The sequence below is a fragment of the Cibotium barometz genome, chromosome 5 (genome assembly GCF_041138505.1).
Source record: "Cibotium barometz isolate CiBa-2024 chromosome 5, ASM4113850v1, whole genome shotgun sequence".
Classification (NCBI taxonomy): Eukaryota; Viridiplantae; Streptophyta; class Polypodiopsida; order Cyatheales; family Cibotiaceae; genus Cibotium; species Cibotium barometz.
Window position 1 is genome coordinate 31,499,381 of NC_141050.1, and position 19,082 is coordinate 31,518,462.

A 19,082-nucleotide genomic window follows, 5' to 3' on the forward strand; every position below is an offset into this window, starting at 1 on the left:
AAAGGGGGGCATTGTATAGAAAATTGCGAGTTTGTAAGAAAAAGGAGTTATTGTATGGAAAAAGGAGTCACTTTAAATACTTAAAATTTATAACTAAGGGATATATACGCCTTGAATACATGTGATGTATAATTTTTCTACAGAGTAATCCCTTGATGCACTAGTCAAGTACCAATGAATATTACGAATTTGGATTTAACTACCACATTGCTAAGAATCTACATATTTTGCACAAGCATTTATACTTTTATTAAAAGAGAGAGAGAGAGAGAGAGAGAGAAAGGTGCTATAATGTATTCAAGAGAGAGGTTAATTTGATGATTTGATATGTATCACAATAGTAGGGACATAACAAGAGTATACTTGCATCCTCATGTTTGTGACTTGATATGTATCACAATAGTGGGGACATAACAAGAGTATACTTGCATCCTCATGTTTCCAAGAGTCTAATTACTTGTAAGAGATTAATAAAGAAATATCACAACTATAGGTTCATAATAAGAATATGCTTGCACCATCCTCATGTTTTCAAGAGGCTAATTACTTGTAAGAGCTTAATAAAGAAAGGAGGGGTGGAGGTACAAATTGTTGATGAAAATATCACATAGCTCTATACTTTGTTTGTGTGCAATGTCCAAGAAAATCAATGGTTTGTTGGTAAGAGAGAATGCTTGTGTATAATGTACATTTTCAACTTTTGGTCTTTCTTGGCATCTTCTTTATAGCCCATGCACATAGTTGTACTCTCCAATGCAAGGAGGTCACCATGAACAAACAATGTGTGTGTGTGTGTGTGTGTGTGTGAGAGAGAGAGAGAGAGAGAGAGAGGAAATGTATACATGATAAATTTTACTTTTGGTGGAGAGTGTGGTTATTCACGAGGTCGAGTATTCGAGGTTCTTGCTGTAGACAGATGCAGCTACAGCTCAGTACATCAAGGCCCGTGTTTGTTTCAGAAACGTGCAAGATGGTATCAAGAGGATGAATAAGGAGAGAAAGATGGTGAGCTTTGAGGTCGAGTTTGTGGGTGTTCGAGGCCACTGAGTCCAGTTTGCACATAGTATACACTCTTGCTAGCTTCTCCTCACGTACACTCTTGCTTCTCCTCTCGATTCTCTCTCGCGGTTCATTCTTAATCTCGTCGTCCTTTGCCTCACCACTTTCAGTTCTGCCGTCTATGAGGAGAACGGTCCGTTGGGGTGATGAGAGAGGGAGAGAGAGATGAGACAAGAGACACCACATACGCTCCACAAGAATGAATCATATTAGTCACAAGTCACATATATATAGGCAAGACCTAGAGTGAGTTATGGCTAGCTATATATAGCTCCAACACCCCCACCCAAATAAAGGTCTCCAGCTGCGAGAATCAAAACCCTTGGGAACACAAGGGAAAAACCCGAGCTCCTACATATGAATGTACAATGCCACCTTAAAGTCCTATGCAATGTGCTTCTATATACAAAGGACAAAGAATAAATGTGCATGATGTGAAGTAATGTGTGAAGTGTCCTAAAGTCTATAGGCTATGTACAAGTCTACACAAAATTGACATGACGTGAGATGTGCTAATCTCCAAAAAGAGAGGCCTCTTCAACTCCAAGTTCTGATCGTCTCGCGAAAGTGTAAACCGAGCTTCATGGAGTCCTTTGGTGAGAATTTCTACAATCATTTGATCAATTGGACAATGTTCTACCATTATTGCTCCTTTCCTTACTTCATGTTGAACATAGTGATAATGAACTGTAATATGCTTGGACTTGCTATGTTGCACGTAGTCTTTGGCTAGACTAATAGCACTTTGGTTGTCACATCTAAGAGGAGTGCTTGAGGAAGGAGAATGACCAATATCAGCAAGCAATTGTTGAAGCCAAACCAATTCACAAGCTGCTAAAGATGCAGCTACATATTCAAACTCTGTAGTAGAAACTGCAATACAGCATTGTTTCTTGCTAGCCCAAGATCCACTGATAAAGAAGAAATTACCACTATCGCATGGGGACAAGTTAGAGCTTGCCCAATCAGCATCTGAATAACCCAAAAGATTAAGAGAAGTTGATGAAGATATGTCTTCTTGTTGACGGCGATATACAAGTCCAAAATCTGCAGCGCCCTTCAAGTATTTCAAAACACGTTTAGCTTGAGACCAATGTCTTGTAGGAGAGGACAAGTATTGTCCTAACAGATTTGCTATAAACAAAATATCAGGACGAGTGCTCATGCTCACAAATTGAAGACAACCAACAAGATAAAAACTTTTTTACTTGTTGCATGAAAGATAGATTATTAGACACAAGTATAGTGTCATCAACATAAAGGGCCAATATCACAAAATGGTTATCCACATTGCACTTGATATAAAGATTTGATCAGAGAATCAAGAAACAAACCCCTGAGATGTGAGAAATTGATCAATCTTGATGTACCATGATCGTGAAGCTTGTTTTAGTCTATACAAAGCACGATGGAGTTGGCATACAAGATGTTCCTTTCCGGGAATTGTAAATCCTTCAGGTTGCTCCATATATTTTTCCTCCTTTAAGTCTCCATTAAGAAAAGCTGTCTTAACATCCATTTGATGTATTTCCAAATCAAACTGAGTTGCAAAAGCTAGTAGTACTCGAATGCTTGTACTATGAACTACGGGAGAAAAAGTGTCATGATAGTCAATCCTTGTAATTTCACAAAATTTAAGAAAATTTTGCCATAACCTCCTTTGTATGGCTGACCAATTCTCAATTTTTACATTTTAAATTTACTTTAAAATTTATCCCAAGATGAAATAAAGCACTCTAATCTAATCAATTTTCACTTCTAAAGAGTAATCAATAGGAAAAGTTTAACTTAATTTATTTGTTTCTCATTTTAGGATAAAGAAAGGCTGAAATTCTTAATGAAGAGAAGGGGGAAGCCTTTTCATCAAGGCTTAACATCCATATTCACATTAAAAAGCAAAGAATTCAAAAAACCATAGATTAGAATTTAAAAAAAAGTAGAATTTGTAACTTACATGGAGTTTTGTGAGCTTTCCTTTGGCTTGAGGGATTGAGGATTCTACTGTTGTTTGGATCAACAGTGGCCACCAATTCTTTGTAGATGAATTAGTCAAAAACAAGTGAATTATCAAGTGAATTCAATGTTTTTGGCTCTGGGAAGGAGCAAAGTAATAGTGCAGAAACACTATTAAGCTTTTACAAAGGGGGAGGCTTTTATTTATAGGAAAAAGTGAGCCTCTAACCAAAGAAACTGATTCTAGAATTTTCCAGATTAGTTTGGTCAATTTTTGACCATTTTTGGTTCAGTTCAGCTTACTTTTTGGAACTAGACTTGAACTAGGAGAGAGGAGAGATGAAATATCTCATTATTTAAGAGTTTAAAACTCCTCCACACATGTGAAATAGGCGCCTTCTTCATGAGGGGGAATCCCCACTCTAAGGTGTCTAAAATTTATTTTTTTAGTATTTCCTCTGTTCCTTAGTCCACTCTTCATCTTATGTGAGTATTTACTCATTTTAAGGGATTTTTCTTTATTTATTCAATTTATCTCCTCCCTATATTTGGATTAATGTGATTGGCCCCTCAGAACCTTAATCTAAAATTTTCAAAAAATCTGGACTCTTAGGCTAAGGTCTTTTTAGCATATTATAATTTATTTAGCATTTTCAGAAAATCTGGACCCTTAGGCTAAGGTCCTTTTTAGCAGATTATAATTTATTTCTAATGCACCTTAGGAAATTCTTTTTAAACTTTTATTTCGGGGGGATTTATTTTAATAAGAAAGGATATTTTTCCATCCAAAGATATCTAAAAACTGAGTTATCTCTCTCTAGAACATTTTCTCTCTCTAGGCCAAAACAGGTAGAAACAAGATCTTTTGTTATTCTGAAAAGGGGATTGATTACAAGGGAAGATATTGGACATCTTGAGGGGCTGGGGAGGAATCTTACACTCTCTCCCACTTGAAAAACGCGAGATGTCCTCATCTCGCAAACTGGGGGTAATCCTGCATCAGTTTCGCTTCTTTGTCCTAGGTGGCATCTTCAAAAGGATAGAACTTCCATTTGACTAATAATTCTCTTAGAATTCTATTCCTAAGAACCTTTTCTCGAACATCAAGGATTTCTTCAGGTTGGAGTTCCATTAGCCCTTGGATTGAAGAAGTTAAGACTTCATCATTAAGCACATGATTCGAGGGCTCGATACATACTTCTTAAGTAGGATGACATGAAATACATTATGTACTTTGAGACGAGGAGGCAGAAGAAGTTCATAGGCTAAGTCACCTACTTTCTTTGTAATCAGATAAGGCCCACAGTATTTGGGGGATAACTTCGTTTACTTCCCAAGAGATAGAGAACTTCTTTTGGGGCGTACATGAATGAAGACCATATCTGCTTCTTCAAATTTTATGTCTGACCTCTTCTTATCAGCATACTGCTTCTGTCTATCTTGGGCAGCTCTTAAATCTTTGCAGATTGACTGCATGTACTACTCCATGTCATCAAGCATCTGTCTGGACATCTCGACCACACTAAAAATTCATAATGGCCATAACGTGTCCTAAAAGCAATTTTAGGAACATCTTCCTCCGTAATACAGATCTCATGATAACCGGTTCACAAATCAAGATTTGTGAAATACTTAGCTCCTTGCAACCTATGAATAAGATTGTTTGATCTAGGGAATGGGTATTTGTTTTTAATTATAACTTTTGAAAGACATTTGTAATCAATACACATCCGCCAGGTACCTTGATCTTTTTTCTTAACTAGGAGAATTGGTGCACCCCAAGGAGACTTACTTGGTCTAATTTGACCCATCCTCAAGTATTCAGCTAGTTTCTTTGCTACCTCATCTTCCTCAGCCTAGCGAAGCCTATATGGAGGAATACTAAAAGGTTCTGCACCCGGCACTAGCTCAATTTTATGGTCCACCTCTCGTTTAGGAGGTAATCCATGAGGTATCTCATTAGGAAATACATCCTAAAATTTGCTCTTAATGGAATCTAACACTTCACTTTCCCAAACATCCAAAGAAACAGCGTTAACATCAAAATAAACACACGAAGACACTGGATCCATAACCAATTGGAAAAGCTCATAGTTAAAAAAAATTTCCATTAACTTAAGCTCATTAATAAAAGTTTCCTTGGGTATAAAAATGTTTCCCTTAAGCATAAAAGAAGAGTGAATGGTCTGCGATTAAAGAAATATTTTGCTCGGTTGATGTTAGCCTTGAAAGAAAAAGATCAGGAAGCTTATGATGCATGTCAGGAGGTTGGAAGAGTACAGAGGAAGATCTAAATATCACATCTTTGTTTGTACAGCTGCTGGACATGAATGTCTCAGAGCAGAAATAGGGGGTTGCTAAATATGTGTGGACAAAAATAGAGACCGATGATGTGTATATACTGTGCAGAGTACTAAGAGTTTCAGGAATGTGTAATCAGTTTGAGTCAACTTTGACTTTTAGTTGAGATAAAATTCAATGTACAGGAGAGAGAAAGTAAAGAGAGAAAAACGCTACATAGTAGATGCCAAAAATTCATAATAATAGAAGAGCTAGATGAGATAATCCATGATGACCTATAATCCATTGGTTTTAATCCAAACGTGAAAGGCTCCATTGATTTGGAAAACCACGAGTCGATTGATTCACCAATCCTGATTTTTGTTCTACAATTCAATTTTAAGGCTAAATAACTATAAGCAAATACACATGGTGCCGCATGACAATCTTAGAGGCAGACATCATATAGTCTATGTGTGTAAATTTTGACCCACATAGGTATTTGTTTTCATGAAGGATTTTTTTGTTATATGCAATATGGATAAGGGTGGCGAGAAGAAATAATAGCCTATATCATGTACCAATGTGGTGACGGCAAAAATTCTTAGTATGCTTATACTGGTGTTTGATCCAGATAGCCATTATCATGAATGTAGGTGATGGTATATCTAAGCGTAGTGTAGGAATGAGCTCTAGTTATAATTATTTAGAGTACATGTGAAGGATGTTGAGAGATGATATGCCTAAGGGTAGTGTAGAATGAACTCTGGTTATAATTATTTGGAGGACATGTGACGGATGCTGCTGAGAGATGCAATCTTTGCTCGTGACATTGTCTTTGTGTACAAATAAGAAAGAGAGGAACTTAGGGATTTTGGAATGGTGGTAGAGAAGATCTTAGAGCTTTCATCACGATGACGCTAGATTCAAGGTCCCCTATGCTGGAGAGCATACTACTACACATAGGCATGGTAGAGTCCAGGCTCACATGCACCCCCCTCCGCGACATAGATGATCCTTCACTTGCTTACTTTGGAGTTTTGCTTGAACGACACCACGTTCATATACTCCAAATTGATGAGTTGGCTCCCACCAATTTTAATGCTTCTTTTGGCATGATTAATGACCATTAGATGGCATGCATTGATTGTTTTGATCAACTATGGTTTTTATGGATTCGAGGAGCTTCTATGCTTTTATGGATTCGAGGAGCTTCTATGCTTTTATCCATGGCTTTATAAGGATCTTTTTGATCTTTTGGATAATATCATGTGCTTTGAAGGTAGCATTTGCCTTCGTTTTTTTGCACGTAATTTTAGAGTATATTTCTTGTACTCTTATACATATTCCAACTCGGATACCCAGTTGTTTATGTATCTAGGTGAGTTATTTTTTCTACCCTAACTTTATTGAGTTTATTGGGTAGTTATCATTAGAAAGGCACCAATAATTCAATTTCTTTTCTAATGATACACTCGGAAAGAGTTATTCCTTGATGTGGTCTCAAGAATATAGAGACAGATTTTAGTATGTGAAAGTCTGGGATAAGGCCATTTTATTACTTTTGTACAGGATTTTATTCATATTTTCCTAGACGGCATACTAGGGAGTTTTCAAATTGTTAAGGTATGTATGGGTGGTATCATGGTGGTATGCGACGCTAGTGATCCCTCACATATATTATCTTATGGGATAATTTGGGCTCAAGATTGTTGCTTTTCTTACATCACTTACATGTTGACCTCAACATTCAAAGACAATCTCATTTTCTAAATTAACTAGAAGTTATAGTGTGGGCATTCTCTAGATAAACTTCTTTTATCTATAGCCTGCATGTTTTGATGAGGGAAATTTTGTCGGCATATTCACTTGTTGAAATCTCTTTCTTTAGAGTTCAAACAAGTTTATCTTATTGTGTTCGGATAAGGAAATTTGGATTCTTCCTTTGTTGGCATTTCTTTCTCTAGTTTCGTACTTTAGGTGATTTACATAGTCAACCTGATTGTTTACAGATGGACATATGTGACTCATGTTGAGACGCTGATGACTCTCTATGTTGATATGGGTAACTCGAGACATCGATTATTCCATATGCAGATGTGGGTATGTCAGGGCACCGATGAATCCCTGGTTTCTGTTGTTATAATGCCATATTTTCCTACTTTATTCTGAATGGTTTACAACGAGGAAGTTACTTTGAATGTGAATTACTTTGATCATCCGCAGTCTCATAGGAAAACAGAGCATATAAATCAGATTGTAGAGTACATGCTTCGTGCATGTCTCTAGAAAATCATCATATTGGGAAAAATATCTTCCAATGATGGAATTTGCCTATAACAGTTTTAACATACGGCTATTGGTTTTAGTCCGTTCTCATGCTTATGTATGGGTATCAACCCAGGGCACCTATTGATGTCAGTCTTAAGGACATCGAGCTTGATGCATCGAGAGATTTCTTGCGTGATATGTAGGAAATGCTTACCGAAGCTCGGGATTCTATCAGGAGTGCTCAAGATAGGGCACGGTTTTATCCTGATAGGGGACGCTCATCTTCGTCTTTTGAGCCAGGAGCGTTGGTTTATTTTAATGTTCCTAAAGATTCTGAGACTTTGTTTGCATTTATCTCCTAGATATTGTGGTCTATTTTGATTTATACATCAGATTGGCACAGTTGCATATGAACTTAAACTACCTCCACATGTTAGAGTTCATCCAATCTTTCATATCAATAGATTGAAAGGGAAACTAGGAGGTGAGGATAACATAGTTACTCCTCAAGAACTCGTTGAAGTCGAAGATTTATCCTATGTTCCACATGAACCTGATAAGGTACTTGAATTCAAGGAAACAAAACTTTGTAGTTGACTAATCCTCCCTGAGGTTGAATTTAGATGGAAAGATAGAGAAATAGAGGATTCGACTTGGGGAGTCGATTGATACTATTCAGTGCAGTTCTTCTTCTTTTCATTGCAAGAGTGCAATGTTTTGAGAGAGGGGAAGTATGTTATATGCACATTATGTGTGCATATACTAGGAGGCTAACCCTAATTAGGCTTATGAGCATGGGAGCATGGGAACAAGCTCTAGTGGAACATGGGTTAGGACTAACCTTAAGGGTTAAGGTTAGGGTCAGGCATCCAAGGGTCACACATGGGAAATGGAGAGTCAAGAGTCACTTGAGGGCCCTCCTATATAATAGGGGCATGGGGCACACTCAAGGAGGCTTGGAGGCTTGGAGTCTTAGGCTATTGTCTCTCTTGTGTAGAGGTCCATATCTACTCACCTACCATTTCACACTATAGCTACATGGTATTGGATTGGAGTTATACCTCTTGATGGTATGTGACATCAAGTTAGAGGTATGATGTATTTAATTTATAATTCATGTGTGCATCCCTTAGGCTCGGGGGTGGTCGAGTGGATGAGATTATGCCTGATTAATGCATGTTTATGCATAACAATTATCTAGAGAGATCTTAGAGTTTTAACAGGGCCCTCCTTGACTTTGGTTGGTGCGGAGGCTACATGTTTGAGACTCATGGGAATTGTTGACAACGATGATGAGGCTAGAGTCTCTTATGGAGCGGCTATCAATGACGAGGTTTTCGAGCATATGGTTGTCTCCTTTGGTGAGGTTTGTTGATGAAGAGATGTGGGCTCCAAGGCTTTTCCTTTGAGTTTCTTGTTAGAGATAGATGGTTGCGTGGGGTGAACTTCTTTAGGAATGGTTGTTTATTGCAAGGTTTTGGCATTGAACTTTGTTTTTTTGGTAAAGATGGGGTTGAAGGAGTAGATGCTTTATCCGAGTCGGTCGTTGATGCAGATGGGAGGTCACTGTGTAGAGGGGCTTATGTGTGGAAGAGGTTTGTAACTTTTTACATTTAGCATCATAGAAATCCATTAAAGTTGGATCCTCTTCCGTATGGTATTGTCAACTTTTTTTCATTCACCATCATGATGACTCTATTGCTAGCAAATCACAATGGTGCTTGGGCAGTAATAGTCCATTTATGTCCCAAGATCAAATCTACTTCCAACACATACTCAACCACAAAAAACTTACAAGTAAGAGGGTTAGTTTCAATATACATTGTATGTTCAAAGTACCCCAAACATGGCATGTTCAAGTCTTATGTAAAGGGAATTCTTTCAGGATGTGCCATGAGTGTTGGTTGACCTAACAAATCCCATAGCTCGAGGGTCATGAGTTTGTGTTCTCATGTTGGATAAAGTTGTTCTTGAGATGTGGGGATTTTATTTAAAATTTTCAATCCAGCCAGAATCCTAGGGATCTTTTCAATCCAACCAGAATCCTAGGGATGTTTTCAATCCAACCAGAATCCTAGGGATCTTTTAAGTAAGATATGTTGGAAGTTCTAGCTCCTCTATGGTTTCATTCTCCCCATAAAAGCAGTTGTACAATGTCTGAAGGAGTGTTCAAGGTGACTGTTTGCATGGATTCATCTATTGAATACAACGATTCACCTATCCAAGTTCCACCAAGGGTGACATCATACTCAAGGGAATCTAGGGTAACATGGAATGTAAATTCCATATCTCCACCAGTTGTTTGAGTAGTGTTGCTCTAAAGTAACTTGAAACTTCAACGTTTTGTCCATTGGCTCCTCTTGCAAGACTATTGTTTGTAAGAATGAGCTTAGGTTGTCTCAATGACACCCAAGTATCTATTGTCATGATGTTATGACTAGCGCAAGGACTAATAAATGCGCGTTTGCATGCTTAACAACATTGCCTGCTGTAGGAAAATCCAACCATACCATGATAGAATCTCCCAAAGGAACCATGGATGTTTTGGTTTTTGTTTGAACTTCAGATCTTGTTTCTATTTCATATTCCCATTAACTTTTATCCTCTTTTTGGCTCTCAGCATTTTCAAGAGTACCCAATGTGTACATCAGCACACTTGGCCCTCTGACAATTCTTAATGAGGTATGTTTGGAAACTTGTTAATCCTCATAGTCTTGTTCTATGGATTTCTTTATGTCTTGATATAACTCATGTTAAGCCCTTAAAGGTGCAAGTGCTGATGTTATGCTGGCTTCACCACCATGAGCGGAGAGCATTCCTCCAATTGAGGTTTTGAGAGACTACTTTAATTTTGTACAGGAATTATCGAATTTCTCATGTGCTTTCTCAAGCACATAATTCGTGCAATCTATCTCAAATGACTCTTCTGTAGAGAGTATGTCTTCCTCTTGAAAGGGGAAGCGGTACTCCTCTAGACTTTGTATTTTGGTTGCTTTTTTAGGATTGGCATTATGAGGCTCAATCACAACCGGTGATCCTGTAAGACATTGAACCAAGCTAAGAATGCTCTCCTAAGCTTGCCTTTTGCATTTCACATATGTCATATGATCATGATTTTCCATTTGGGGTGGTTGGGTGGATTCTAGTTTCTTGATTGACCTATGAGGTGCACTGAGTGACAAATCAGAACTTGTTTCATCCTCACTAAGTGACATACTAGAACTTGTTTCATCTTTTAACTTTCTTTGGATCGTCAGTTTTTCATTATATTTTCCCATGCAACAAGATCGAATTTTCTTTTGAGCTTTTGGATCCTGTGTCACACATATGGGTTTTATGGTTTGTATGGTGGCCTTTGAGGTGGATGCATTTGTAGCCTTTGGCTCTTCTGGGTTTATTTCCTCCATAGGCTCCTTTTCCCTATCCTTTAATTCAACCTTGGTTTCGATAGTTTGTTGTCCCTTGTTTTTCTTGGGTTTAGAAGGTTTTGCTTTTTCTTTTGGGTTCTGCTTTAAAGCATGTTCTTCTACCCATGTTGAGGTATTTTCTTTTTCATTCTTTTTTATCGTCTCTCATGCCTTAGCTTGTAAGCGTGTAAGCACATTCAAGGGTACCATGGATAATTGCCCGTTTTATACACTTAAGATGTTAAGAGTTGTATTTTGTGAGACAAGTTGCATTGAAGCAACTCACCTTGGGCAATCTTGGAACATGTGATCAATGCCACATCGTTCACACATGGGTCACAAAGTGTCCGTGACTATGGACATGGAAGTATTCCAAACTACGTAGTCTTCCACCTTGTGAGGTCCACGACAATAGAAACACTGCAGTGTTTGATTAACTGCTTCCTAAGCAGTTTCTACCCTTTGGGTTGTTTCTGTTTGGTGCACGGGATATGGAGGTTTTTAGTCAATTGTGGATGAAGTGTGACACTTTTTGGTATCATGACCAAAGGTTTTACAATATATGCAGTATAGAAAAATAGGTGCCTTGCAGGGATTTGATTAACGTCTTCACAATTTCGTGATCACGTTAACAAAACCTATTGTTAACATATTAAAACTTGTGATCACATTGTATATTCACATGACCTGAGCAATGACCTGCCAGAACCCACTAGTCCCGTAACACCTCCGGGCTTTTGGTTTTCCCGACGCCGGGAAAACTAATTATCCCGGCGGGCTCACCGGGAAAAAGAAGAACACCCGGCGGGGTACTATTCTGTATATAAACACTGCCCGACACCCATCGTACAACTTTTGGGGAGATAGTCCTTGTTTTGGGGACGTGATATCTCTCCTCAAAGTACTTGTAGGGCTCTCGAGTTGCTAGAAGTGTCCTCTTGGGAAGAACGTCCTTATCTTAGGGGCTGTCGTCTTTCCTTGTAGGCACTCCTAAGGCTATTGAGCCACTCGTCCTTAGTTCTTTGAACTGGGGGCAGGGTGTGGTTTGTAGCTAATACTTGCAGAGATTTAGGGACAAATTTGGAGTCATTCAGCTTTTCATTTGAGCCACGTATGTAATCTACCTCATTCTGCTTTATGAATGGTTTGATGGAGCCAAGAGTCCAGCTTAGGGGCTTGTATTGGTTCTTGATACTTGATATAGTTTAGAGTAGACAAGGGTCTATTGTCCTATACTAGAGTATTGGGCAAGCATAGATCTTTGATTTTCTTTGTGAATGTTAGAGAAGGTCTATTGTCCTATACTAGAGTATTAGGCAAGCATAGATCTTTGATTGTGTAAAGTATCCTTAATTGGGTACAAAAGGCATCCTTCATTGGGGGTGCAATGTGCATGATAGTTTCGAAGTAGTTTTGTAGTAAGACTTTGCAAGATAGTTTAAAGTAGTTTTGTGTTATGTGATGATCTTTTGTATTTGTCAAGATAGTTTCGAAGTACTTTGTCTGCTAATGTATGTTTTGTAATACGTGAGTGATTTGTTGTTTTTTCATTTGTGTATTCATTGTTATATGCTTGGTTGAATAGGTTATTTGTTGAGATGAAGGACAATGTTGGATCCAGTGATACCTCCAATAGAGTCCAAATTTCAAATAGCAGGAAAAAAAAGGCACCTGGGATAGAGTGGCAATATGCAATTAACGTTGGCGATCGATTCATAGATTGGGAGTGTAAGCTATGCCATGCAGTAAAATCAGGTGGGGCGCCTCGACTAAGAGAACACTTTTTAAGGCGGACCAAAGAAAAAATCATGTACCCACCCCTCTGCACCTATAGTGGCCAAATGCATAAGAGAAGAAACTCAAAAGAAAGATTCAAGAAAACATGACACTCCTACCGTTAATGTATCAAGGCAGCAAGAACACTGTTGTTCTAATCATCAAACTCCCGCTACATCGCCTACTTGTACCCCGAACGGCAATGTGCAACCAGAAAGTAATCTACCCAGTGCATCTTCCTGCAAGCGAAACTTTGACGTAGGAAATATACCCATGCGTCAAACTTCATTGCAAGAAAGCCTACGTCAAGGTCGACTCCATGATGCACAACTCGCCCTTGCTGAAGCGATTTACTTTTCTAGGAGTGCTATGATGATGGTGGACAGTGAGCATTGGAAGAGAGCATGGAAGAAAATTGGTGAGTTTGGACCAGGGTTTTCACACACACACACACACACACACAATGCTCACTAGCACATTGTAAAACGAAGGGCGGAGAGGACAATGTGGAGCGTAGGGGACGGCTCAACTAGGGTGTGCGCAGCTTAGAATGAGAAAGAGAAGAACACGCTTGCATATAATTCAAAAAACTTTGCATGCCTCATTGACATGTTATTAACAAAAAAAAAATTGTGATCACGTGAATATAAAATCATTGATTATAATTGAAACATGTTGTATATCCTATTTAGGATAGGCTTCAAGCACAATCATTAGGGAAAAAGGGAGCTCATTTTGGGACCTTTTACGGTTTGGAAAAATAAGCTCTCAACCAATCAACAGAGGGCCAACGTAACGTTGGAAATTCACAAAAATAAGAGAAAATAGATAAAAGAAACAATACTTTATATAGGTACAAGCGTGCTACATTAATGTGGAGATTGGTTTTTTATTCTCACAAGATCTTTGGACATGAAGATAGAATCTAGTCTGACATTTTCTCTGACAAGGGCCTTCCCGCTTCCACCTTCCTTTGAACTTTGAAATGTTGTGCTGCCTTTCCTTCGAAAGTTCTACCATTCTACACCACTGCCTCATTGTGCAGCAGCCTCTTCTTTTTCAAAACTGCTCCCTTGATCCTGTTTGGCTTAGAGTAAGATGTTTCTTGTCAACTGCCCACTTTCTCTTTCTTGAAACTTCACTTTGTTATCTTGTTTACATTACTTTGCTGTTGTTACAGATTCACAAGGTCTCCATGGTGAATAAAAACTATGGCCGTTCTTGTGGAAGATGCTCTGTGGTGGATGATAATGCTATGAAGGCAGAATTATACCACACATCATTACCCCGTCGACTTGCTTCTTCTATTTCTTCGGTAGAGAATTCAAGTACAGTCAAAACAGAAGGAACTTGGGAAAGGTTTAGTGTTTCGAAAAGAGCATGGGTGCTCATGCAACCTAGCAAAAGAAAGAGACCCCAGACAAAAAACATTTTCTTGGCGTCATGGAAGGGAAGAGTACGAGATTTTAAAATCACCAGAGGGAAGATATCGGTGAAAGAAGTTTTGATTAAGCATGTGTACATGCATAAAGAACTTGTCTTGCGAGACTATCCAAATGATCTTCCGCAACACAGGCCTAATTGTATATTTTTCTATTGTGGTTTTGTTCTTTATGAGGTGTATGGATTTTTAAGATGAAGCTTTCTTTCTTTGCTTATTGACATTCTTGTGTTATTTTATTTCAGATTTATACCCTTCATCGTATGAGACATGGCAAAACATCGATTGTATTCTGGGATTTATAGATGTTTTGCATGGATCGATAGGAGAACAACAATACCAAGGTCGATGTGCAACAGAGCTAGCTCAATCGGGTATATTTTTTACTGATCATTTTTATCAGTTGGCTGGACAATGCTAACACACATGGTGTGTTAAGAAAACAAGATCATCTGACTTATCCTAGTCTCATTAAGCACTGCTATTAGTTTACTTTACCCTATTGATTCATATTGCTTTTTTGCAGGTGCTCAAAAGAAGAGAGAGTTCAATAAAATGCAAAGACATTGAAAATTTGAAAATTGAGATAACACAGACTCCATAAACAAAGGTATTATATTCAATAAAGTAAAATTTTGTACAGAAGTGTTTAATTGTATATGTAGAACATATTCTTGACAACCATTTTCTATTTATCTACAGCCTGATCCAAAGGTTGCTCTACATGATCCAAGCTCTCCGTATCATCTTTTTTTGGAGAATCTGTTTTCTGCTACTCCATCCTGTCCTGTACAATCTCTTGGTACTGCTCCATTGTCTTCTCTACTACCCCTGGAGAATCTGTTTGCTGTGCTGCTCCATCTTCTCCTCAATAATATCAGCAGCAGGTCCTTGTTCCTGTGGCACCACATCAGCATCATCTGTGTCATCAAGGTGTATGACACCTTCTCCGACTTCAAAGCTCTCACCCAACTCGACAGTAGCTGGTACAATAGGTTTGGGAGAGGCATACTTCAAAAACTTTCAAATTGTATCAGCTCTGAAAGTATATATATAGTTCGAGCTGAAGCTATCTTCTCTCATCTACAATGGCATATGATGATTTAGAACACTTTGTACCAATATCAATTATTTTGAAGCTAAATAAAAATTATTTTTTCTTACAAGGTCTGGCTGTCCTATCTCAAAATAGCTTGAAAGTATATATTTGGCACTGATCAGCACTCTCTAGCAGCCCCGCAGCTACTTGAATCATCTTGTTGTGGTGTCTATATAGTTGGAAAGATATGTTAGAAACTGTTAACATCTGAACAAAACAAAATTATTCAATAGGTTCAAAGGCATAGCATGAAATAGACATCAGTAGGGGAAACGACTTTCTACCTCTAAATTTATTAACTCTATTGAATCCAAAAGATTGACAGTAGGAGGACAATGATCCAATGCATCTAGAAACCTTCTAATACAACTGCAATACATATAATTCAGTTAGTGTGCATTAAAACAAAATAATAAAGTTTAAAGTTAAAAATAGCACACACACCACTTACAATTTCAGCTCTCAATGTGTGTTTTTAAGAGAGTTGAATATAAAGCATTGCTTCCACTGGATATCAATAGAAGCAAAGCTCCAGTGGTCATTGTGTAAGGAAAAAAGCATTAAGAAATCAAAGGCTACAAGAGTTCTCAATCTTAAAGAAGAATCCCAAAAGAAGTAGTCACCCACATACCTGTTATGGTATGGAAGTAGCAAAACATCGATAACATCAAAATTGCAGTGTCTGAACCAATTGAAAATATCCATGGGAGTTAACCTGGAGGAAATGGCAGGATTAATAATATGAACTGTATGTTGTACAGCGTGGTTAAGCCAGCTTCTCATCATGCTGCATTGGACCAAACAATAATTAGGGTAGGATGTGAAGGAGGTACAAGAAGGATTGTTTTGCAAATAAATGTAAAATAAAAGACACTTACTAGAGCATTGCAAGAATGATAGTATCTGAGCAATACTCATTCTTATGAGCCAATGCTGCCAAGCATGGTTTTGTCAAGTTAAAATTATTCACTGAGGTTTCATCCTCAATATGGACAACTATGTTAGGGCCCCAGCTCCTGCAACCTTCTCTGTATCTGCAGCTCCCTCTGTACAGTCTCCACATCTATAACAGATTTGGATTCTTTTATTTGCTGCTTCAGTGACTCCTCATAAGTAGCTTTCCCTCTGGTGTTCTTTGAGTGGGTTACTTCAACAACCTTAACCTCATCTACCTTCAACTTTCTTGTAGGTGGAATTAATAATATGTCTCTCATCTTGATGTCCTGCCATACATTGCATCTTCAAAATATTTCTCCAAGTAATCCTCTGCCATTTCCTGTAAGGAAAGAATGGTAGTCCTGTTCCACCTGAAACCAAGGTGCCAACTATCACATATGTCTTTCACTAGTCTCTAAAAAGGTACCTTGGGGATTGCAAAGCCTATAGCTTTCTATTGCTTCCTGATCTCCTTTAGCACACCTGCACCATGTTTCAATCTCTTGGCCTTTTGCTGGAGCAGGCTCATTGGCTTCCCCTTCCTGCCATGTGCAACTCTTCCCTTTGGAGGCACACTAAATTCCTTGATACTTGCCGCTGCTGCTGTTGCTGCAAGCCCTGGCCCCTTGCCAGCACTCCTTGCAGTTGACTTGGTTCTAGCCATCACTCTGACAAGCTGCACACAAAGCAATGGAAAGAGATTACAGCCATGGAGAACATGGAATGATACAAAAAGGCAATGACAGGGGTGGATGAAGCAACATTTATAAATTTGTAACAAAACGCGATTTCGACAGTTTGAAATTCCTAATAGCTCACTCTCGCGTTTTCCTACAAATACTTGAAGTAACATGTTGGTACATTCCTACAGTGATTTCTCTGTCTTTACAACTAAGTACAATACATTAGGAAAAAAGGAAGCTCATTTTAGGACATTTTAGAAGAGAGAGAAAATAGGCTCTCAACCAATCAGGAGTGGGCCAACGTTACATTGAAAATTCAACAAAAGAAGATGAAAATAAGAAAAATAAATAGTACTGTATGTTCATAGAAGCGTGTCACATTAATAATGTGATCCAATTTAAATCTTTAAAAATTTTATTTTCTGTACAGAATTTGGTGATTCTGACACTGCAAACGCGTTCGGAACGGCCCAAAACCCTAAAAATGGCACTTGAAACGCTGGAATCGGACATCCGGAGGCCCAGAAACGGCCAAAAAAGGCCCCAAAAGTGAATTTGCAACAAAACGCGATTTCAGCTGTTTGAAATTTCTAAACCCTTCTCCTCGCGTTTTCCTGCAAATTTATGAGACAACCTGCTGGAACATGCCTTCAGTCATTTCAACCAGCCCAATTCAAAAGTCTTTCTGCTTGTGGTATTTATTCTAATATCTAAGCTACATCACATCCCAAAAGTATGTGTTATACTATTAAACAAGAAGATAGGGATATAGAGAGTCTTACTGACCTGGAAGCTATCTGTGGGTATGCTGTGCTGTTGATGAGTACCCTGTGCTGGGGATGAACCTGTGCTGCTGGTCAGGATGCTGATGGTGCAGAGTAGGGAGGTAGGGAGGCAAGAGAGCTGAGAGGGGAGGGCCAAGACACGAGAGATTAAACAAGAGAGAAAAGATTAGTGCAAAATACAAAAAAGACAGCTACTAAATGATGGAGCCGTTTTTTCACACGTGTGGATGGGACCCAGATCTCTTGGAGTTTGAAACTTGGCACTGTGAATGGGACACTTTTTGCCTTGGAACTTGTGCCAATCATGATTTCATAATCAGTTCCATAACCACTCTTCCCTCCCCGTCTTTCATCCTTGCCAACACCCTCCCATCATCCTTTTCCTTCCCTCTCTGTCCCTTCCTACCCAACACACTCCATCCCCAGACTGCAACCTGCCTGAAGACTACTACCACTGCCAGATCTCCAGGTTACCTAGGCTGTAGCTCAAGTTTGGGAGAGAGCAGAAGATTCACCAGTGCAACTCCAACAGCATGGAAAAGGAAAAGAAAGGTCAGAGTTCTATATCCTTTTCAATGTTTTTTGATATATATTTCTTCCATCCATAGAATTCTTGATGTCCAGATATCTGGGCAATTCCCATCCACCACATCCCATATCCCAAATTTCCACATCCTAGTTTTATATTTGCAACAAAATGCGATTTCAGCTGTTTGAAATTCCTAAAGCTTTCTCCTCGCGTTTTCCTGCAAATTCATGAGGCAGCCTGCTGGAACATGCCTTCAGTCATTTCAACCAGTCCAATACAAAAGTCTTCCTGCTTGTGGTATTTATCCTAATATCTAAGCTACATCACATCCCAAAAGTATGTGTGTTATACTATTAAATAAGAAGATAAGGATATAGAGAGTCTTACTGACCTGGAAGCTATCTATTTGATTGGAGATGGATATCAATAGAACCTAGAAGTTTGCAACAAAATGCGAGGAGAGTGCTTAAAATTTTCCAAATAGCCCTATATCGCGTTTTCCTGCAAATTCCTATATTTCTTTTGGTTTTCATTTCTTCCTCATTGTTTTGCTTTCTTTGGCCCTGGGGAATTCTTCCTAGTATCATCTACTGTCCAGGAATCTTTGAGGTGATCCTAGCATTTGATTCGAGATGGATAGTAATAGAAATGGAAAATTTGCACAACAAAATGCGAGGAGAGTACTTGACATTTTCCAAATGGCCCTCCATCGCGTTTTCTTGCAAATTGTTGTGTCCCTTTTAGTTTTCACTTCTTCCTCATTGTTTTGCTTTTGTTGGCCCTGGGGATTTCTTCCTTGATGATGAGAAAAGTTTTTGCTTTGGAACAGTTGATTCTCAGGCCCCACCTTTCAAGAGAAAGTT